The sequence below is a fragment of the Gorilla gorilla genome, chromosome 19, assembly GCF_029281585.2.
Source record: "Gorilla gorilla gorilla isolate KB3781 chromosome 19, NHGRI_mGorGor1-v2.1_pri, whole genome shotgun sequence".
Lineage (NCBI taxonomy): Eukaryota > Metazoa > Chordata > Mammalia > Primates > Hominidae > Gorilla > Gorilla gorilla.
In genome coordinates this window covers 77813970-77832956 of record NC_073243.2, presented here as the reverse complement: position 1 = coordinate 77832956, position 18987 = coordinate 77813970, and the positions used below count along the sequence as shown (strand labels likewise).

At 45.7% G+C, this 18987-nt stretch overlaps 1 pseudogene; it reads right to left on the bottom strand.

Moving 5' to 3' along the window:
• Positions 1–600: 600 nt before the first annotated feature.
• Positions 601–16552, bottom strand: LOC101123734 (large ribosomal subunit protein eL27-like; annotated as a pseudogene).
• Positions 16553–18987: the final 2435 nt, after the last annotated feature.

Below are 18987 nucleotides of genomic sequence, written 5' to 3'. Positions count from 1 at the left end.
TGGCTAGAAATATCAAAGAGGCCTTACTCTCACACCTACAGGATATACAAATCCATCAGGCCCAGCAGTATAAACGCATCAGAGCAGAGAACAAGGCCTAAAAACCCTCCACATCACCAGACGGACTGCAGGGTTAGCTGGTCCTGCTGTCTCGTTGCATCTTTTTGTTTTTGTTTTGAAACAGGGTCTTACTCTGTCACCCAGGCTGGAGTGCAGTGGCGCAGTCATGGCTCACTGCAACCTCCGCCTCCCAGGCTCAAGTGATCCTCCCACCTCAGCCTCCCTGGTAGCTGGGACTACAGGGGCGTGCTACCGTGCCCAGCTAATTTTTGTTGTTTTTAGTAGAGACAGGGTTTTGCCATATTGCCCAGGCTGGTCTCTAACTGCTGAGCTCAAGTGATCCACCTGCCTCAGCCTTCCAAAGTGCTAGGATTACAGGTGTGAGCCACCACGCCCAGGCTGTATCTAACTTACGAGTAAAACTTTCATGCAAGGTACTGTGTGGAGGCCTGAGGACACAGAGTGGGAATCCTCCACAAAGTCTAAGAACAGGAAATATGACTATTTTTTTTTCTTTTGAATTTTTAGTGACCAAAACAAAGCATCTAAAACCGCAGCTTCTGGAAGAATGACTTGTTCTTGCCTGTCTTATATCTCTCTTCAAACTTGACCTTGGCTTCTCGTGGGGCCTTGCGTTTAAGAGCAGGGTCTCTAAAGACATCCTTATTGATGACAGTTTTGTCTAAGGGAATAAGATATCCACAGAATACCTTGTGGCCATTAGGTGATTGTAGTTATAAACTTTCACAAAAGACTTGATCTTTGACCTCTTGGAGATCTTCTTCTTGCCCATGGCAGCTGTCACTTTGAGGGGATAGCGGTCAATTCCAGCCACCAGAGCACGGCTGAAGGGGCTATCTGAGGTGCCATCATCATTGCTCTTCACAATGACGGCTTTGCGTCCAGCGTAGCCTCCAGCCAGGACAAGCACCACCTTCCCAGGTTTCATGAATTGGCCCATTTTGGCAGCAATCACTCGGGCCTACAGCAAAAAGGCAGAAATTTTGGGCTGTTAACAAAAGTCCAAGGCTCCCGCTGTCATTGTAAAACACCACTGCTGGGGAGGTGGTGGTGATGGAAGCAGGGAGCTATAGCCCTGCCTGCGTCTAACTGCCAGAAGCTACTGACACCAGAAGGACATCACCATTGCCGAATGGCCAAGTTGACTTAGGTCAATCTATGACATCCTACCAGATTTACTGGAAATTCTATCATAATTACATTATAGTTGATTTACTGGATATTCATGGTTATATCTGGGGGCCTCCTTGCTCATTCCTTAGAGCTGTGCGGGAGCCCAGGGCATATGAATTCTGCTGGTGGCCTTCTGTCCACCATGGCTGCTGCCTAGGAGCTCTTTGCCTGAGGTCTATATGTGTTAGTTTGGATTCCCCCAGAAGCAGGCTCTGGATCAAGGATTTGAGTGCAAGTGGTTTATCTGGGCAGTGTTCCCAGGTACCACTGTGAAATGATGGGGAACGGAGAAAGGGAAAACAAAGAATAACAGATACAGTAAGGAACGAGTGATTACTGTGGGCAACTGGGGCCAGCCCCCTGGGGACTCCCGAGAGACCATGTGGAGCATGTTTGGAATAGTCCCACAGAAGAGTGAGGAAGCTGGGGTACTGACAACAACTCCTCTCCCCACTAGTTGAGGGCGGGTTGCTCCTGGGAATCTGTTGGTGTGTGCAGGGACTGCCAGAGATGTGGGCAAGGGACCGCCTACTGCAGTCCATAGGGTCCGCTGGGAGATGGACAGCCTTCCTGCCACAGCAAGTTTGGGGACAGCATCTCTGACAAAGCCTCCAAGCCAGGCACCTGGCTGGCTTGGTCTAGCCTAGCCAAGCACACTGTGTAACAATCCCCCACCCAGGGGCCAGGCCTCTGCAACATGCAGTAATGCCCAAATATTTAGCTGCTCATTCAAGGGGGTGGTACATCAAAATAAGAAAACAGCCAGGCGCGGTGGCTCACACCTGTAATCCCAGCACTTTGGGAGGCTGAGGCAGGCAGATCACCTGAGGACAGGAGTTTGAGACCAACCTGGCCAACATGGTGAAACCCTGTATCCACAAAAAATACAAAAATTAGCCGGGCATGGTGGTGGGTACCTATAATCCTAGCTACTTGGGAGGCTGAGACAGGAGAATCACTTGAATCTGGGAGGCGGAGGTTGCAGTGAGCTAAGATCGTGCCACTGCACTCCAGCCTGGGCAATGAGCTGTCAAAAAAAAAAAAAAAAAATTCCATCTCAAAAAAAAAAAAAAAATAGTATCATGGCTAGTTCAGGGCCTTGTATTTTTAAAGCAATTGTGTCAACAGGCTATCATTTTTTCAGTCAAGGCAGAATTTTTAAAAGTGGGGCTGATAATTTTCGGTTTCCACAAATTCTAAGTAATAGTCTCCCTCTTCTTCTCTGAGGCAGCTACAGTTTCTTACCTGTTTATTTTGAAAGGGATTACAGTGGCTCATGCCTGTAATCCCAGCACTTTGGGAGGCCAAGACAGGTGGATCACTTGAGGTTGGCAGTTTGAGACCAACCTGGCCAACATGGCAAAACCCCACCTCTACTAAAAAATACAGGCCGTACACAGTGGCTCACGCCTATAATCCCAGCACTTTGGGAGGCCTAGGCGGGTGGATCACGAGGTCAGGAGATCGAGACCATCCTGCCTAATACGGTGAAACCCCGTCGCTACTAAAAAATACAAAAAAATTAGCCGGGTGTGGTGGCGGCCGCCTGTAGTCCCAGCTGAGGCTGAGGCAGGAGAATGGTGGCAGAGCTTGCGGTGAGCCGAGATTGCATCACTGCACTCCAGCCTGGGTGACAGAGTGAGACTTGTCTCAAAAAAAAAAAAAAAAAAAAAAATTAGGGGCCGCGCGCAATGGCTCTCGTCTGTAATCCCAGCACCTTGGGAGGCTGAGGCGGGTGGATAACCTGAAGTCAGGAGTTTGAGATCAGCCTGGCCAACATGGTGAAACCCCGTCTCTACTAAAAATATAAAAAAATTAGCCGGGCGTGGTGGTGGGTGTCTTTAATCCCAGCTACTCCGGAGGCTGAAGCAGGAGAATTGCTTGAACCCAGGAGACGGAGGTTGCAGTGAGCCAATATGGTGCCACTGCACTCCAGCCTGGGTGACAGAGTGAGACTCTGTCTCAAAAAAAAAAAAAAAAATTAGCCAGGCATGGTGGTGCATGCCTTCCTGCAGTCCCAGCTACTCAGTTGCAGTGAGCCAAGATTGCACCACTGCACTCCAGCCTGGGCAACACAGCGAGACTCCACTTCCAAAAAAAAAAAAAAAATATATATATATATATTAGATTCCCAACATTTAACCATTTTGAACCAATACGACACAGCCAACATTTGACCACTCTTTACTACAAAAATGACATTTTCATGTGGTTCAAATTAAACATATGAATTTGAGGTGGGACTGGGGTATTGTTTATACCACATCTCTTTATCTTGCTTTTCTCAGTCTGCATTGTCTCATGGAAATTGCTCTGAATTGAGGTGGAGTTCTAATACATTTATTTATTTATTTATTTATTTATTTATTTATTTATTTATTTTTATTTTTATTTATTTTTTTGCTCTGGCACCCAGGCTGGATTGCAGTGGTATAATCAGGGCTCATTGCAGCCTCAACTTCCCAGGCTCCAGCGATCCTCCTGCCTCGGCCTCCTGAATAGCTGGGACTACAGGCGTGCACCAGCACGCCTGGCTCGTTTTAGTATTTTTGGTAGAGACAGGGTTTCACCATGTTGCCCAGGCTGGTCTTGAACTCCTGAGGTCAAGCAATAGCCCCCTCCTCGGCCTCCCAAAGTGCTGGGATCACAGGCGTGAGCCCCTGCGCCCAGCCTCTAGTGCATTTTTCCACAGCTTCTCAAAGGGCACGTGCAGGGAATTGTGACAGTCTTGTCTCAAGCCCATTCCTCACTAATGCTTTCAGCTCCCTCCTACCTCAACAGAAACTGCCTGATTTCTCCCCAGTCCTGCTTGTGGGCTGCCTGTGCCTCCCCTTTATGAAGGGGAATCATTTTTAGATTCGCAAAGCCTGGGGGCCATGTCTAAATTGCCCTTCCTGTTTCTACCAGGGAATCGAGTTTCATCCTGTCTTGGGGCTTCTGGGTATGGGGCTGATTTTCCAGAACTCTTCAAGATTTGACCCACACCGCCCCTTGCTTCACAGGAAATGGCAAAACTAACTAGATGATTATGTGATTCAATCCTTAATGTGGAGTTTTTATAAAATTTAAAAAAAAACCCCACACAATGCCTTGAATATACAAAGCACCTCTACATTCATCTCAGTTCAAGAAGTCCTGCCAAGCCTTTGAAGTACAGTAACATTCTCAAATATGCACCCCCCACCCCAAATCGTTCACACTACAGAACACTATTCAGGAAAGAAATGTTTCGTGATTTTTTTAAAAAAAATGAGTGAAAAGCCAAGAAATTAAACAGCCTCTGTTTATGGTAGGTGGTAAGAAAAATGTAACGTGACACATACCATTCCCTGCCTTTTGCATAACCAGTTTGATGCATAGTTCTACTGTGCGAGCAGATTCAAAACTTGCTGGTTTTCTTCGTAATAACATAGCACATGCCAGGGAATAAGGGCTCAGTGTGTTCTAGGCACAAGGAGAACTTATTCTGGACTGACTCAAGCAGAAAGAAGCCAAATTGTCAAGACAAAGAGCAGCTTAGACGCGTGAATTCCAGCGCGACAGCCATGGCTGCTCCGTTCAGAGATGTAGTTCTGTGGTTAGGCCCCAACGGCTCGCATTTTTGGGTATTCCTCTACTTAAATCAGGTGGTTGAAGGTATTCGTGGCTCTCAGAAAGGACGGGCTGGGGAGAGGGAAGTTGTCCCGCAGCTGCAAGTTTCTTTGAGGCCTCTCTTTCCATTTTGGCTGCTGGCCAAATACTCATTTTAACTAGGGACCTACTGTAGGACACAGAAGTGATTGCCCCAGCATGGTAGCCCTGCTGTCTAATTTTCGCTCAGTAAATACACGCTGAAGAAGCTAATTCAGGAGGGTGAATTTAAACCATTAGGTTCGAGATTTGTTATATTATTATAAAAAAATCATATTTAATATTTGTGGATACAGCCATCACCAGAGATAAAAAGGGCAGTTTGGACCGGGCATGGTGGCTCATGCCTGTAATTCCAGCACTTTGAGAGGCTGAGGGGGGAGGATTGACTAAGGCCAGGAGTTCGAGACCAGCCTAGGCAACATAGCGGGACCCCATCGCTACAAAAACAAAAACAAAATTAGCTGGGTGTGGTGGTTCAGGCCTGTAGTCCCAGCTACTCCGGGAACTGTGAGGTGGGAGGACTGCTTGAGTCCAGGAGATCGAGGCTGCAGTGCACAGAGATCGCACCACTGCACTCCAGCCTGGGGGACAAAGCAAAACCCTGTCTCCCAAAATAAAAACCAATAAAAAATAGATAAAAGGGCAGTTTTATTAATAAAGAGGATAGGAAAGAAACTCCTCCCGAGCCCTGCGGATCTAACCGAGCGCTGTCAAGGGAGGCTGTGTCTCCTGCTCCTCTCTCCGCACCAGTCCAGGCTCCATGGCCCATGGCCCACCATTCTCCCGCAGTCCCACCTGTTCCAGGGGAAGTCTCGGCCTCCCTCTCCCCACACCCAGGCCCTATACCTGTGCCCCCCACCCTCCCCATCCCCCCCTCCATTATCCCTCAGGAGCCTTTTGCTTTCTATTATGTTCTGTCTCCCAGTCCTTTGGTCTCTACAGACCCCGCCCATTCAATGTGCCCTGGTCTAGCCTATCTCAAAACAAAATGAATGCCTGGATCCTACCTTCCTCTTCAAGCTACACTCCCCACCCCTATTCCCTGTCTTTAGCAGCCTGACAAACTTATTATTTATTTATTTATTTATTTATTTATTTATTTATTTATTTTAAGAATAATCTAGCCAGATGCAGTGCCTCATGCCTGTAATCCCAGCACTTTGGGAGGCTGAGGCTGGTGGATCACTTGAGGTCCGGAGTTCGAGACCAGCCTGGCCAACATGGTGAAACCCTGTCTCCACTAAAAATACAAAATTAGCAGGGTTTAGTGGTGCATGCCTGTAATCTCAGCTACGTGGGAGGCTGAGGCAGGAGAATTGCTTGAACCTAGTGGGTGGAGGTTACAGTGAGCCAAGATTGCGTCACTGCACTCAAGCCTGGGCAATGAGAGTGAAACTCCGTCTCAAAAAACTAATAATAATAATATTTTTTATGTGTTTATTTTTAGAGATGGGGTCTTGCTATGTTGCCCAGGCTGTACTTGAACTCTTGGGCTCAAGGGATCTTCCCAGCCTCCTGAGTAGGTGGGACTACAGACACGCACCATCGCGCCTGGCCAGCCAAACTCCTTAAAGCAGTGGTCCCCAACCTTTTTGGCACCACGGACTGATTTCTCAGAAGACAATATTTCCACAGACCAAGGAGGAGCAGGGGTTGGGTTGGATGGTTTCAGGATGAAACTGTTCCACCTCAGATCATCAGGCATTAGTTAAGATTTTCATAAGGAGCGTGCAACCTAGATCCCTCGCATGCACAGTTGACAATAGGGTTCCTGCTCCTAAGAGAATCTAATGCTGCTGCTGATCCGACAGGAGGCGGAGCTCAGGCAGTAATGCTCCATCACCCTCCCCTCACCTCCTGCTGTGCAGCCCAGTCCGTAATAGGCCACGGGCTGGGGATGCCTTAAAGAGTCACCTTCATTTGGGTTTTCACTGCCCCATGTCACACTCACTTGTCAGTCCATTCCAGGCCACCAAACCCAAAGGACAGTGTTCAGGACAAATTCTCAGCTTGTCTGTCAATTAGAACTGAGTGTGACAAACCAGGAAGAAGAGAATAGACACGGGAAGGCTCCTGTCAACGTCTGTCAGACCCAGCTTGGCTCCCTCTGTGGCCAGCTCTGTGGGCCACTGCCTTCTTGAATGCCTCTCTTCTCCTGATCTCCATGATCTTGTACTTCCTGGTTTCCTTTCCGTCCCTCTGGCTGCTCCTTCTCCGCCTCCCTGGGAGAATGGTCTTTCTCCTGCCCTCCATCGGTCTCTGTTCACTCTTTTTTTTTTTTTTTTTTTTTTTTTTTGAGACAGAGTTTCGCTCTTGTTGCTCAGGCTGGAGTGCAGTGGTGCCATGTCGGGTCACCGCAACCTCTGCCCCCGCAGGTTCAAGTGATTCTCCTGCCTCAGCCTCCCAAGTAGCTGGGATTACAGGGATGCACCACCACACCCAGCTAATTTTGTATTTTTAGTAGAGACAGGGTTTCTCCATGTTGGTCAGGCTGGTCTTGAACTCCCCCCAACCTCAGGTGATCCACCTGCCTCAGCCTCCCAAAGTGCTGGGATTACAGGCGTGAGCCACCCCGCCTGGCTGTGTTCACTCTTAACCCTCTTCCTGGGGGAGGTGGCCTTCATTACTTCGTGTGCACAAATGACCTCTAAATTCTTACCTCCTGCCTATACACAGATGACCAACAAATCTCATCTCCTGCTTCTACCCATATCACAAGACTCAAATGTCTAAAAGCACTGCAAACTCAACACATCCAAAATTAAACTCATTTTATTCTCTCCAAACTGGCTTCTCCTTCAGAACTCTGTGTCTTATAAAATGTGTGTGCCGTTTGCTCAGTTGTCTAAACTAGAGATCTGGGAACTATTCTAGATGTCTTGTTTCCCCTCACTCCCTAGCCCTAATTGACCCCCAAGGTCCACTGAGTCCACCTGCTGCCTGTCTTGAGTCCTTCCACTTCTCTCCATCCCACTGTCACCACCCTGCACCCTGCCATCCTGTGCTGTCACCTGGACTCCTCTATCAACTTCTCTGATCGCATCCTCCCTGTTTCTCTCCAATCTGAGCCCCACTTTGCAGCCAGAATCTTTCTAAAATGCCAACCAGATCATGCCACTTACATACAATTCTTTAAGGCCTCTAGTTGCCCTTAGGATAAATATGACTCCTCAGCCCCTCAGGTCCCAGCCTAATAGGACCCTTCATCACTAGGCGCCTGCCTGCTTCCACATAAGAAAAGCAATGATTAGAAAAAGCTTGAGAAAGGAACCCAAGGATAGAAGCTATGGTGCATTGTTCAGCATCAGTTTTCAGGGAAGTGAAGGGGGTCTCATGGTAAAGCAATGTAATCAGACCTTGGCTTTGACCTTGTACTTTATCTCAACTTTTATATTAACATAATACTAGTTTTATTATAAATATTTTATCTAGTTTATTGCAGCACTATTTATAATAGCAAAGACTTAGAACTAACCCAAATGCCTATCATGATAGACTGGATAAAGAAAATGTGGCACATATACACCATGGAATACTATGCAGCCATGAAAAAGAATGAGATCATCTCCTTTGCAGGGACTTGGATGAAGCTGGAAACCATAATTCTCGAAAAACTAACACAGGAACAGAAAACCAAATACCATGTCATGTTCTCACTCATAAGTGGATGTTGAACAATGAGAATACATGGACACAGGGAGGGGAACATCATACACTGGGGCCTGTTGGAGGTTGGGGGCAACGGGAGGAAGAGCATTAGGACAAATACCTAATACATGCAGGGCTTAAAACCTAGATGATGGGTTGTTAGGTGCAGCAAACCACCATGGCACATGTGTACCTATGTAACAAACTTGCACATTCTACACATATATCCCGGAACTTAAAGTAAAATAATAACAATAATAAACAAACAAAAGATTTGGGAACCAAAGAACTAACTGTTGGGACCTTCAAGATGCAGACATTTAATTTTATATGTGTCAATGAAGCGTGCATGAAAAAGACAAAGATGAAACAGTGTGTAGTATTAGGAAAAATTGTCGATATGACCCAGGAAAATTCACAAAAAGAAAAGAGAGAAACCGATTATTTGGTTTGTACTGAAGTGGACTAATTATGGGTTATTTATATAAACTGCCAGTCATGTCTGGTTACCCCATGGCAAAACAATGATTATCATTAAACATTAAACCATTAAAAATAAATAATAAATATTTTATCTATTGAGTACCCCTATTTTATTTATTTGTTTATTTATTCATTTTTAGAGATAGGGTCTTGTCATGTTGGCCAGGGTGGATTCAAAGTCCTGGGCTCAAGCAATCCTCCCACCTTGGCCTCCTGAGTAGCTAGGACTATAGGTATAGTCTAGCTATGCACCTGGCCAGCAAAACTTATATTGATGTCGTTTCTCTTGCAGTAAGTATCAAGAGGGGAATTTGAAATACCCATTTTTTGACTAGATATTACATATAATTACTTGAGTATTTTAAAAAGTAGTCCATGAAAGGTGCATAGTACAATGTTGGTCATAGGGAGTGCTAAGTAAATGTTGACTTTTTTTTCTAAAAACTATTTTTATTTCTAGAACTACTTCCTTGTGTTTGGGTAAATGGTAAAGGAGAAAGAAAGAGTGGCTTTTATCAATGATCAGTTTTCCAAGGAAATTATATTATGCAAATACTTTATTCTTTATCTTATTTAGTAGAAATCAATGTCGCCCCTCCATGTTAGCCATTTTTTCTTTCCTATTAATTCCATCACAGATCTTATTCTCAGAAATAGATCAAATCAAACTGAATTTTTCTTTGCACTCATACTACAAGAATACATTTACAAAAATCTCATAAACACAAATCATCATAATCATAATAATTATATTGTGGGCCAGGCGCAGTGGCTCACGCCTGTAATCCCAGCACTTTGGGAGGCCAAGGTGGGTGGATCACAAGGTCAGGAGTTCGAGACCAGCCTGGCCAACATAGTGAAACCCCATCTCTGCTAAAAAATACAAAAAATAAGCCAGGCGTAGTGGCAGGCACCTGTAATCCCAGCTACTTGGGAGGTTGAGGCAGGAGAATCGCTTGAACCCAGGAGGCAGAGGTTGCAGTGAGCTGAGATTGTGCCATTCCACTCCAGCCCAGGCAATAGTGTGAGACTGTAAAAAAAAAAAAAAAAAAATCATATTGTGAGGTATATTAACTGACATAAGAAAATGTCCATAATATTTTCTTTTTTTTACATTAAAAAATGTTTGTGGGTACACAGTAGGTATATATATTTGTGGAGTACATGAGATATTCTTTTTTTTCTTTTTTTTTTTTTGAGACGGAGTCTCACTCTGTTGCCCAGGCTGGAGTGCAGTGATGCGATCTCTGCTCACTGCAAGCTCCACCTCCCGAGTTCAAGTGATTCTCCTGCCTCAGCCTCCTGAGTAGCTGGGACTACAGGTGCCCACCACCACGCCCAACTAATTTTTTGTATTTTTAGTAGAGACAGGGTTTCACCGTGTTAGCCAGCATGGTCTCCATCTCCTGACCTCGTGATTCACCCACCTCGGCTTCCCAAAGTGCTGGGATTACAGGCATGAGCCACCGCACCCGGCTGAGATGTTCTGATACAGGCATGCAATGTGAAATAAGCACATCATGGAGAATGGGCTATCCATCCCCTCAAACAGTTATCCTTTGTGTTACAAACAATCCAATTAGACTCATTTAAAAATGTGCGATTAAGTTATTATTGGCTATAGTCACCCTGTTGTGCAATCAAATAGTATGTCTTGCCACAATATATTCAGTTAAAAAAGTATGAATTTAAAAATCATGGCCGGGTGCTGTGGCTCACACCTGCAATCCTAGCACTTTGGGAGGCCGAGGTGGGTGGATTGCCTGAGCTCAGGAGTTCAAGACCAGCCTGGGCAACACAGTGAAACCCTGTCTCTACTAAAAATACAAAAAATTAGCCAGGCCTGGTGGTGGGCACCTGTAGTCCCAGCTACTTGGGAGGCTGAGGGAGGAGAATTGCTTGAACTCGGGAGGTGGAGGTTGCAGTGAGCCAAGATCATGCCACTGCACTCCAGCACTCCAGCCCGGGCCACAGAGTGAGACTCTGTCTCCAAAAAAAAAAAAAAAAAGTCAAAATTCTAGTTTAATTTACATAAATGCATGGAAAAGTAGCAGGAAAACATTCCCAAATGTTAAGATAAGTTATCTCAAAGCAATGGATTTATTGGTCATTTTTTTCTCCTTTTTATATATTATTTTATTTTTATTGACACATTAGATGTTCATATATTTGGGGTTATATATATATATATATATATATATATATTTATTTATTTGAGTTGGAGTCTCGCTCTGTCACCCAGGCTGGAGTGCAGTGGCTTAATCTCAGCCCACTGCAACCTCTGACTCCCGGTTTCAAGCTATTCTTCTGTTGCAGCTTCCTGAGTAGCTGGGACTACAGGCACCTGCCACCACACCCAGCTAATTTTTGTATTTTTAGTAGAGATGGGGTTCTCCATGTTGGCCAGGCTGGTCTCAAACTCCTGACCTCAAGTGATCCACTCGCCTCAGCCTCCCAAAGTGCTGGGATTACTGGCATGTGCCACCACACTCGGCCTCTTTATATATTTTTTAATTGAACTTTTTCCCTACAATGAACTTGTGAGTTAGCTATTGATTTTTTTCCCTTTGGTTGCGAAAGAGAGAAACCCAAATTGATTATGCTTTAACCAAAGGGAGAAGTTGTCATAAGGATCCTGTTCTATCTCAGAAACTCAATGACAGGAAATAGCAGGACCTCCCCAGTTACTGGAACCAGAAATGCAAATGCTGCCTACGTTCTTTCTCCATCTCAGGGGCTTCTCTCAGTTTGTTTACTCTGTTTCCTCCCCACTTTCTCTCTGGATCAGTTTTCTCTGGTCCAAGTGAGGGAAAATGTGCATCCTAAAGCCCCTGACTTAAAAATTTATAACCCTGGGACTTTCAGATCTAAATCTCCAGAGTAAGGATTGAGAGTGTCTCAGCTGGGATAAGTACACAGCCCTGAGGCAGTCACCTGCAGATGGGCAGAATCATGGCGCACTGACATGGCGGCTTCCATGGTAATCATGTGTGGTGTGCATGTGCGTGTGTGTACTCTTCTGTACACACACATACATGTACTGTCCACACACACACACGTACCCCCCACACTATTTACAAAGCAATAGTCTTCACAACAACATGGAACTTTATCAAAATTAGAAAAAAAATCTTTAAAATCTCATAAATTTTGTATAACATTGTAAATCAGCATTTATTTCTACCTCTCATTTTTAAACACCTAAACTCATACTTTTTTTTTTTTTTTTTTTTTTTTTTGAGACGGAGTCTCTCCCTGTCACCCAGGCTGGAGTGCAGTGGCTTGATCTCAGCTCACTGCAACCTCCACCTCCTGGGTTCAAGTGATCCTCCTGCCTCAGCCTCCCGGGTAGCTGGGATTACAGTTGTGCACCACCATGCCTGGCTAATTTTTGTATTTTTAGTAGAGATAGGTTTCCACCATGTTGGCCAGGCTGGATAATACACTCATTCTTAATTAGTGGTCTCACAAATTCTCTCTACTAGTCACAAAATGTAGAGAGTATCTTCTTCAACCTTGTCATTTTAGAGAGGATAAACTCAAGCCCAGAGAGGTGAAATGACTTGCCAAGCCACCCCCCCAGGGGGTTCACGGAATGTCCTCTCAGCAGCTTTCGTGCCAAGTGCATTTCTTCTCCCCTGCCCAAACCACCCATCCTTCATTCACCCTCTCCACACCGAGCTTGGGCCCCAAGACTATTCAGAACGAAGTCTTGGAAGCACAGTGGACCTGGTGGTCCCACAGCACTGCTGCTCTATTCAGCTGCATTTCCTAGACCTGGACACCCACTGGGCCTCTTCAGTCTCTTTTCATGCATAATTAACTCTAACTCACAGATCATAGGCAGGGCAAAGGTATACCGGAGGGGGTAGGCATATTCCAAACAAAGGGAGCCTCCTACCTCCAAATGTTACAGATTGTTCATCTGGGAGTCCAAATACCTGAACACATACCTCCACGTATGTATTTTTAGTAGAGATGGGGTTTCTTTTTATTATAACATTTTATTACAACAGGATGGAGACCAGGCGTGGTGGCTCACACCTGTAATCCCAGAACTTTCAGAGGTCAAGGGAGGAGGATCACTTGACCCGGGAGTTTGAGACCAGTCTGGGCAACATAGGGAGATCTCATCTCTACAAAAAATTTAAAAAATAGCTGGGCAAAGTGGTACATGCCTACAGAACCAGCTACTCAGGAGGCTGAGGCAGGAGGATTGCTTGAGCCCGGGAGGTCAAGGCTGCAGTAAGCTGTGATCACGCCCCTGCACTCCAGCTGGGCAACAGAGCAAGACCCTGCATCAAAGAAAAAACAAACCAGGATGGCAAAAATGCTAATTAACAGGAAGAAAAAAATTACTCGGTAGGGCAGACAGCCTCTAACATGGCTCCCAGGGTTCATGGCTGTGTAATCTTCTCTATCTTCTCTCCTTGTGTATGGGTGAACCTAGTCACTTGCTTCTAACAAATAGGACATGGTGCAAGTGATTAGATCACAGAAGACTGTGATACCTCCTTCCCTTTTGTGAAGCCCTTGGTTTGAGAAAGGAAAGCTGTCATTTTGTAGAGCTGCCCTATGGAGAAGTCAATGTGGCATGAAAGTGATGTCTCCGGCTGACAGTCATTGAGGACCTGAGGCCTCCCAATGGCCGCATGAATGAGCTCAGAAATGGATCCTCCCCCATTTGAACAGTGAGCCAGAAACCTGGTCTACAGCCCCACACCAAACCTTGACTGCCGTTTCGTAAGAGATCTGGACCCAGAGGATCTGGTTAGGCCATCCCGCCTTACAAAAACCGTCCCACAGAAACTGTGAGATCATAAAAATTGTTTGGTTGTTTTAAACTACTAAATTTGGGGGGTAATTTGTTATGTAGAACAGTTGGCTAAAACACTTAGTCAGCAGCCGCCTCACGTTGAGAACACGTAAATTTCATGAAGGAAGGTTACTTCTTGCTGAGCTGGAGACTAAGCTGAAAGCGAAATTTAAAGTGGAAAGATCTAGCAGAGTTGTGCCTACACATCTGGTGGTAGGTAATTTTGCCACAGTCCTTAGTAGATCACCAAGGGTTTCCTAATACAGAATGTAATCTATTTTTATTTTATTTTTCATGATTCTTTTGGAAACAAGGTTCTTTTTAAGGAAATGGGTGTGCATTGAAAATTATTTTTGTTCTGTCAACAGAATTGTTAAATAAAATATGAGTCACTAGGCATGGTGGCTCACGCCTATAATCCCAGCATTTTGGGAGACTGAGGCGGGAGGATCATTGGAGTCTAGGAGTTCAAGATCATCCCGGCCAACATAGTGAGACCCGTCTGTACAAAAAATAAAATATTAGCTGGCCTGTAGTTATTTCCAGCTACGTGGGAGGCTTCAGCCCAGGGAGGTTGAGTTTGCAGTGGGGCATGATCACACCACTGCACTCGGCATGGGTGACAGAGTGAGATTCTGCCTTAAAAAAAAAAAAAAAAAAAAAAGATTCTGAGCCTATATCTGTAATTGTTTAGGAAAAATGGATTTCCTCCATTTTCAGCTAACACAGATGTTTTTGATCATAGTAGCATATTGTAGTTATCAATAGCATAAACTTGGACCCCAGACTACCTAGGTTCTAATCCTGGCTTTGTGACTTTCTAACTATAACTCTGGGAAATTAATTAATCTCTCTTTACCTCAGTTGCTCCATCTGGAGAATGGGGATAATAGTGGTATGTACCTCATAGGGATTTTATGAGGATAACATGAATTAATACATTTAAAGTTAGCCTGGGCAATGTGGCAAAACCTTGCCTCTACAAAAAATACAAAAAATTAGCTGGGCGTGGTGGCACACGCCTATAGTTCCAGCTACTCAGGAGGTTGAGGTGGGAGGATTGCTTGAACCCGGGAGGCAGAAGCTGCAGCGAGCTGTGATTGCACCCCTGCACTCCAGGCTGTGCAACAGAGTGAGACCCTGTGTCAAAAAAAAAAAAAAAAAGCTTCAAACAAAATAGTGTGCAGCATATAGTTAGTGCTATGAGGTTAGCTGCATGTTAGGAGAAGGTCAGAGAGGCACACTGGGTGAACCAGTTTGCAGAATCTACCCTAGGAACACTGCACCATGCAGTGAAAGTTCATGTAGCAAACACCCTCCCTTCCAAGTGCTGGACAGACTAACACCTTAAAGTTTACACAGAAGAGAACCCGTGCTTCCTCTGATTCCAACTTTGGAAAAACTCGGTCATGGGTATTTTAAATAGTTAATGTGGCCAGGGACAGTGGCTCATGCCTGTAATCCCAGCACTTTGGGAGGCCAAGCTGGGTAGGTCACCTGAGGTCAGGAGTTCAAGACCAGCCTGGCCAACATGGTAAAATCAGTCTTTACTAAATATACAAAAAAGTTTAGCAGGGCATGGTGGCAGGCAGCTGTAATCCTAGCTACTTCGGAGGCTGAGGCAGGAGAATTGCTTGAACCCAGGAGGCGGAGGTTGCAGTGAGTGGAGATCATGCCGTTGCACTCCAGCCTGGGCAACAAAGCAAGATTCTGTCTCAAAAAAAAAAAAAAAAAAAAAGTTAATGGATGTGATTTCTTTCCTGTGTAATGCTTTTAATTTGTACACCATCATAAAAGACACTACAAGTATTTTTTGTTTTGTTTTGCTTTGTTTTGTTTTTAAGATGGAGTCTCACTCTGTTGCCCAGGCTGGAGTGCAGTGGAGTGATCTCGGCTCCACTGCAACCTCCACCTCCTGGGTTCAAGCGATCCTCCTGCCTCAGCCTCCCAAGTAACTGGGAGTACAGGTGCCCACCATGCCTGGCTAATTTTTGTATTTTTAATAGAGATGGGATTTCTCCATGTTGGCTAGGCTGGTCTTGAACTCCTGACCTCAGGTGATCCACCCACCTCGGCCTCCCAAAGTGCTGAGATTACAGGCGTGAGCTCGGCATAAGACACTGCAAGTATTAAGAGCAGAGCAGGGCCCTGAAGGACTCCTTGTTCCCTTTCCCCCACCTCCCTTTACTGAAGCTCCTCTGGGAAGAAGAGTCTGTGGAGAGCAGGGCAGAGGCAGAGCCCCTTGCTCCCTGGGACTGCCCCTGAGTCCCCTGAATATGTGCAGAGGAATGTCAGCATTCCTGCCCTGCAACCCATAATGTTGACTTGGGAATCTGAGTAGAGGAGACCTATGTCTCACTCCCCATTGGTAGCCCCCAAAAGAGCACATTTCGTAGAATTCCCCACACACCATGGAAAGGGCTGGTAGGGTAGCTGCTGGGGTGGCAGGGCCGGGGGGCCTATCATAAGAGAAGTCTGAGGTGGTCTAGAGTGGCAGGGGAGAAGAGCAAGATGGTTTCCATACCCCCAAGAGTGGTCTGGAGGAGCGGAGAGAGGGTCAAGGAATCCGAAGGGTCTTGTGCAGGACGGGGACACGCAACCGCGAAGGCCAGGAGAGAGCCGCCTTCTACTTTTCTCTCATCTGGTCCTGAGGTCTTCCTCCAGAGAGTGGCTGTAAACTAGCCGAGCCCTGACAGGTCTTCAGGAGATTTGATCACGATGTTTATGATGTGCCTTTTAGGGAACTCCTCTCAATTTTAGCAGCTGACCTGTTGCCTGTGTCCAACTCTCTATCAGCTGTCCCTCTCACAGGATAGACTTGTTTATCCTGGCAGACACCCTTGCGGCTCTTGTCTGACCTCTGTCCAGTTTATTCCTGCCAAGACCACCACTCCCTAGGAGAGCCCTGGCCGGGAAAGAAGCTGGGTTCTGCGTGGCAGTTAGGTGAGATGTAAAAGCGACATCTCAATGAAACATATGAAATAACAGAAGTAGTTTATGACTTACAGATCCCAGAGGGAAGCAGGTGACCGCCTCACACACAGGGCTAATGGAAGGAGGGTGCTATCTTGGGACATGTGCGCTCCATCAACAAGTGGGGAGCAATAGACAGACAGGGAAACCTGTGGGTTTGGGCTCCAGGATGTTCCTCAGGTGAGTTTCCTGCAGGGAGTTCTACCTGGCAGGTTAACAGCAAGCAGGTGGCAGATCTCCGGAGTCACAATGGGACTGCAGCATGTGTACCAAGTGCAGTGCGGGGATCAGTGGGACCAATGAAGTGGGTTGTATCCTGTTGTCCCTGGGAGGGAGTGGTCACCAGGTAGTGGTTGCATAAGGCAGACATCTGGATCCATTGCATTGAGGAACTGGGCAGAGGCAGAAAATGGGAAACTGGCCGGGCGCAGTGGCTCACACCTGTAATCCCAGCACTTTGGGAGGCCGAGGCGGGCAGATCACGAGGTCAGGAGATCGAGGCCATCCTGGCTAACACGGTGAAAGCCCGTCTCTACTAAAAAATACAAAAAAAATTATCCGGGCGTGGTGGTGGGTGCCTGTAGTACCAGCTACTTGGGAGGCTGAGGCAGGAGAATGGCATGAACCCGGGAGGCGGAGCTTGTAGTGACCTGAGATCAGGCCACTGCACTCCAGCCTGGGTGACAGAGCGAGCCTCTGTCTCGAAAAAAAAAAAAGAAAATGGGAAACTGTGTCAAGGGTGACTAAACCTTGCCTCTGGTATGGGGAAGTCCACTTGTGTTCAAAATGAATGCAAAGTAAAATTATAGGAATTCACTACAAAGCTCCTTTCTCATGCCACGTCTTAGTATGGTTTAAGAGGATCTCCCCTTAAAGCCTATATGGGACTCTAGAAAGAAGTGGGAAAACCCAGAAATGACTGAAAACATCCTGAATTGACAGTTTCACCCAAATTGACTAAAATTAAGTTTTCATACAAAAGCAGAGTGAAGGCTTTAGATAGAAATTAAAGGCTGGGTGCGGTGGCTCATGCCTATAATCCCAGCACTTTAGGAGGCTGAGGCGGGTGGATCACTTGAGGTTGGGAGTTTGAGACCAGCCTGGCCAACATGGTGAAACCCCATCTCTACTAAAAATACAAAAATTAGCTGAGCGTGGTGTAGTGTGCCTGTAGTCTCAACTGCTCTGGAGGCTGAGGTGGGAGAATTGCTTGAACCCAGGAGGCGGAGGCTGCAAAGCCGAGATCTTGCCATTGCACTCCAGCCTGGGTGACAGAGCCAGACTCCACCTCAAAAAAAGAAAAATAAATAAATAAAGTCTAATTATAGACACACAAGATTATGTTTTTGCACACCTAACTTTGTATTCTGGATAATAAACTGGCAGGCTTTACTTAGTCATACAAGCTGAAATGTGGTTGGAAAAACCATAAATTATACCATGAAATGTTCATTATATAAGAGGTTAAAAAATTCAGATTAGGATTTCTTCCCTAGTTCTATTTGGACCATGTGTGGACTTGGTGCAATGCTGGGTGGATATTTCCCTAAAGTATCATCAGTATTTCTAAACACACATTTCCACCCAACAACTGATCTCATCTACTGGAATGATTTCTCTTGAACTAACATTGGTATTCATGAAATAAAACAAAAAGTCTTAGTCATAAGTGTAGCTGCTCTTTGGAGGGCAAAATCAAGTGGTTGGGAGCAAACAAAAATTAAATTTTAGGCCGGGCATGATTTTGAATAATTCCAAACGTAAAGAAAAGTTGCAAAAATAATAGAGAACTCTCATATAGCCATGATTCAGATTAACCACATTTTTTTTTTTTTTTGAGATGGAGTCTCGCTCTGTCGCCCAGGCTGGAGTGCAGTGGCACAATCTCCGCTCACTGCAAGCTCTGCCTCAAGGGTTCACACCACTCTCTCACCTCAGCCTCCCGAATAGCTGGGACTACAGGTGCTCGCCACCACGCCTGGCTAATTTTGTTTTTGTATTTTTAGTAGAGACGGGGTTTCACCGTGTTAGCCAGGATGGTCTCAATCTCCTGACCTCGTGATCCACCCGCATTGACCTCCTAAAGTGCTGGGATTACAGGCATGAGCCACCGCGCCCAGTCCAGATTAACCAACTTTTTTACATTTTGCCACATTTGTTTAATTATTCTCTCTTCTTCT